Genomic DNA, 5,601 nt, shown 5'->3' with positions numbered 1-5,601 from the left:
AGTATTTTTTAATTTTAATCTAAAATCACAAATTCGATTTATCGAGAAAATAAAAAAGCAAAAGCTATTCTGAAGAGTTCAAAGAAAATAAAGTAATCTATCTATAAATAATTTCTCCGAAATCTATACTTGTAGTTTGAACTTCGATAAAAATTTGGGAATTTTTGGAGAAACTATTTATAAAAAAAGAATTATAGTTGAGTACTACTTAGGTTTTTTCATTGGCTAATACTTAGTTAGGACAAGGATAAAAAATAAATTAACATAATCTTCTTTTGTCATGTGATTCGACGATTGCATTTTGTAATTAAAAAAAAAACTTTAGATTTGGAAATCTATTAGTAATTAGTACTCAATTATGTGATTAGTACACTTCTTGGATTTTATTCTTGAAAAAAGAGGTGTCTTTTTGACTTTTTTTTAATCATTAAATAAAATTAGAAGATGAAAGTGAAGGAACAAAGAGAAATAATATAGCAAAAGCCGGTGCCAATGTATAATTTTCAACTTTGTCTTTTAATCTTAGAATAAATAAAAGTTTAAGTTATATGAATTGATATTTGATAATGTAAGTATATCTTTCTTTATATAATTAATAACGTAATTGAATTATTTAACATCACAAAGAAATGTTTACATAATCAAACTATTTAAAAGATAGTTGTATGTAATAATAAATATAAAAGTTATTCGCTTTAGCTAGATGTCGTATAAAAGAAAATAGAGAAGGAGTCAAGATCCGCAAGTATGGTCTAGTAATCAATGCGATAAGATTTTAAGTTAGAGTTACGAGGATTCATGTTCAAATTTCCCACTCTCCCTCCCTCCCCTACCTTCCCCTTTAAAGTTGTACGTTGTGATTTGATTTTACACGTCCTTAAAGATAAACTTTAATCAGTATGGTTCTTTGATTATTTTGTTTTTATCTAAGTCTTAAGGTATAATCTTTCTATTTAGGTATATGTAATCTGATTAAAATTATTTTTATTTTTAAAATCACGACAAATAATTTGAGACGAATATCGAAGTGAGAAGTCTTTGGACCGAATGACCTTAAATGTCATCATGATTTTCAGTGACATCTCACCTAATTGTAGAAATTAATTATGTGATTAGCCCTCAATGCAGGAGGTATATTCCCTATAGAGCTACAGTATATATTAATAGACTTTAAAATGGCTACATTCCAATTCTAGCTAGGCTAGGCTAGGCTAACTAAGTAGTATGATGAAAAGAAAATTCTACAACTTGGATATGGATTAAACACATTTTACTTGTTGATTTGATTCTAATTACTGGTAATCTAAAAAGCATTATCCTCAATTATCTACTAAGAAGTCTAAAATAACCTTAGATAGCAATAATAATCTATTATTGGACACATTCGGCTCAGCGTATATCTTATCATTTTCAGACTTCATGACGCTGAATATGTAAAAAATGAAAATGAAGGGTCAGAGTCCAGTTATTCTCTAACGAAAAAGAAATGTTTATATTATTATTGCTTTTACAAAGAATGGATGCTAGTCACACCTTTTCAAATTCCTAAAAGTATAGGTCAAACACCCTCAACCTTTTGTTTTATGATTCCTCTTACTAGCTTAGAATGGACCCTTTTTCCACTTTTCTTTTGATATCTTTTTGAGTGTTGGTGCTCTAAAAAAGCTGAGGAAAGGATAAAGAATTAATCATAAAGGGTATAATGGTCATCCTAAAAATAATCAAAGGATAAAATTGTACTTTCAAACAAATCAACGGGCTAGTGATGAGATGGACGAGATTCTTTCAACATCAATTAAAGTTTTTCGCTTTGATTCTTCAGATAAATGGAGGAAAAAAAATTGTAATAGCAAACACTTCCTCTTTTAGTTGGTCCTACAGGATATTTTAACTATTTACCTTCTATTAATTAATTATTATTATTTTATTTTTTAAAAAAGTGGGGGCGCTATAACTAGGAATTTAATTTCTCATTGGAATCATAATTAGAATAATAATTTATTTTTAAAAATATATTTCTTTCTAGAGCAAAAAAAAACGAGTGGTTTACGACTACTAATTCATATATTCTCCTTGAGTGCAACTTAATGAATCACCAATAAGATTAAAAAGCTTAACAAAAAATTCCACTTACCTTTAATTCTTTTCTTTAAAATAGTTAACAGTGAATATGCTTAATCCACTGTGTCAAATCTTATTATAATGCTAATCTTAATTAATGGAAGTTTAATTCTTGGTCTTAATCATCAGAGTTTTGTCATTACTGATCTTATGCAATTGTTTTGTATAATGCTAAATGAAATTTGTCTTTTCTGGAAATTGGAAATGTGGAAAGTGCCATTTGCCACTACTTACTTATTATTTGTTAGTCGAAAGAGGGATATATATCGTCACTAAAAATAAACGGTAAATCATATGGGAATGTTTTTGGAAATTAATAAATTCGTAATTATCTAATAGTATGTGACATTGTTTGAAATATACATTTTTTCCTTCACGAATCAACGCTATGAAATATAATTTTTTCATATATCTCTCACCGAATCAACTCACTGGAAAATGACATGGATGTGAGAAACAAGTTTTCGCTGAAATACTAAAAACTTTCTAATTCAATTTTTCTATGTAAAAACATTTTTTCTCGTTAATTCAATCAAAGTATCTTTTAGAATAGCGATTGAACATTTTGTAATAGAAAAATAGTGATTTGTATTTAGTAGTGTGGTAAATCATGGCCTAGTTGCTTTGTTGTGTTAATTCAAAAGTCTATATATTTAGTGACTATGAGTGATCATGGTTAACGTATAATAATTGGTTTAAAACTAATTGCTCATTAGCAATAGTAATTTTTTATTTTGCCTCTTGACGTTAATTATCGTTCAGAATGACATCATGATATTAGGAAAATGGTGTATATGGTTTAATGATACAATTTGGGATTTTCATGAAAATTAGGGTGTTTTTTTGATATTTTTAAATAATTTCGAAAACATTATTCTAAAAATATTTTTATATATAAACTTTATAAGAGTGAGGTTGGAGGTTACGTGGATGATGTGAACGAGACAAATGTTTGTTTTCTAAAATAATACCATGAAAGTCATTTTTCTCAATTTTATAAATTATATTTTTTTTTACAGATTATATTTGTCAAAATTTCGACCATTCAAAAATATTTTATGAAAAATGTTTTATCTAATACCAAACACACCCTCATTCTAAATAACCATATTAACTAACTTATCTATTAAAGGAGTGGTGAAAAAGGGAAAATACCCAAGTACCCCCTTAACCTATGCCTGAAATCTCAGAGACACACTTATACTATATTAAGGTCCTATTATCCCCTGAACTTATTTTATAAGTGATTTTCTATCTCTTTTTTGTCTACATGGCACTAGTTTGAAAAAAAAAGTCAATCATTGTTGGACCCACAAGATAGTGCCACGTAGGTCGAAAAGGGGTAAAAAATTATTGATAAAATAAGTTCAGGGGGTAATAGAGCCTTAGTATAGTATAAGTGTGTCTCTGGAATTTCGGACATAGGTTGAGGGGATAGTTGGGCATTATCCCGGTGAAAAAAGAAAAGGAATCCAAGGTTAGATATTAACATAATCTTCTTTAATTTAGTGTTGTGATTGGTGCCATAACTTTCTTTTTTATAATAATAAAACTTTAGATTTGGTAAGAGATATTAGCCAATTGGCAATTCTCAATTACATTACTTGTACAGTTCTTAGATTTTATTCTCCAAAAGTGATTTTTTGACTCTCCTTCCATCATTTAATAAGAAAGTGTTATTTATTTCGATATCTGATACGTTTAATTAAATTTAGACTTCATTTTTCAAAAGTGATTTTAAACGTTTTCTTTTACAAAGATGATATTATATTTGAGAATATTTGAATTTCAAATTTTTTTAATTAAGAATGAAGGAGTACTTACTGCTCCACGATAAATACAATTTAGATGATTAGTCTTTGGTATAATGCTTCATGACATGTTATATCCCTATATACAGAGCTATTACAAAGTAGTAGACTTTATGAAGGGTACTTTTAGAAGATATCTAGCTAGGTTTAAATAAGTTATGTGATGGAAAATTCTACGGAAAGCACGGGCGAGCCACATGCATGGAAAATTGCACGTGTGGTTCTGGTCGGGGATCTCGGTATACTGTACTAATATGTGTAGGTTTCCGTAATTTGAGTGAGATTGTCATGGCGCAAAAGCAGATATGGTTCGGTATTCCCTTGTTCCCTGTATTGGTTATGTTCTTTATATCTCGTCTAACACTTGTTAATATATGGTTCATATATAGGGAAAAGACGTAAGTTTCTCCTTAAATTTGAATCGGAAAGTTAGTTATATGCTTAAATTATCATAGTGACCTATTACATACTTATACTATTCAAAAGTGAATTTATTATCACCCTAAATTGTGTAACACCACTCTCATATTATGTGGTGTATTACACTCGCTGTCACATCAATGTCATATCATAAATTATATTTATTTTATTTATTAATTAACTATATTTTACTCTAATTAATCTCAAATTGATTATTTTAATTCTTTAGTAATTATATCTTCTTCATCACTAAATCTCACCCATTTTATATTCTCATTTCATCGGAAAATCATATCGGAACCCAGCTTCACTATTGATTATGTTCTTCACCACTACTATCGCCTTCAATTCTTCTTCTTCTTTGTCACCCAACACCAAATAGCATCACCACCTTCATCAATATCAATTTTTTCTTCATCACCATCTTCAATTACCTATTTTAATTTTTTGCCACCTGCCACCAATCACCACCAAATCCATAAAGTTTCTATCACCACCAAACTCAAAAATTGATTATCAACCAAAAAAATTTCTAGATAAAATAAATTTATTCACTAACAAATCTATGGAAATTAAACTAATCGCGAATAAAAAAAAATTATGCTTTTAGATTGTGTATAAAAAAAGACAAAGAAGTGTGATAAAATAAAGAATGAAGACGAAGAAGACAATGAGTGGGGTGTGAAGAAGAAGAGGTGTGACGGTGGGGGTAGAAAAGAGGATTATAACTTCTTTTTTTTCTTCAAAATTTGACATGCCTATTTTTTTTTTGCCACGTCAGTTTTAGGGGATTAGAAAATTCACCTTTGAATAGTATAGATGTATAATAGATCAATAATAGTCTAAGCGTGTAATTAATTTTTCGAGATAAATTTAAAGAGAAACTTATGTCTTTTTCCGTCGTATATATCAAATATGGAATTATTGATTTGCTTAAACACAATTTTCACTTGTTACGATTTAAATTTTAATTCTCCAATAAGTGGTGATGTTGAGGTAGTATCCTCAATTATCTACTAATATTACATCTAGAAATGTTTTTTCTATTCGAATCAATAGAATTTTATGTTATAAAATATAAAAGTTTCGGTCCTCATCAAATTTATTGAAAAAAAAAATGTATAGTGAAAAATAAATAATTTTTTCATTGAAATACTCAAAAATAATTATGAAAATCGTAAAAAAATGGGCTTGCACTTAATTACTAGTATTATCATAAACCTGTACAAATATATAATACAAAAAAACA

The sequence above is a fragment of the Solanum lycopersicum genome, chromosome 8 (assembly GCF_036512215.1).
Source record: "Solanum lycopersicum chromosome 8, SLM_r2.1".
NCBI classification, from domain to species: Eukaryota; Viridiplantae; Streptophyta; class Magnoliopsida; order Solanales; family Solanaceae; genus Solanum; species Solanum lycopersicum.
This window is presented reverse-complemented; position numbering follows the sequence as displayed.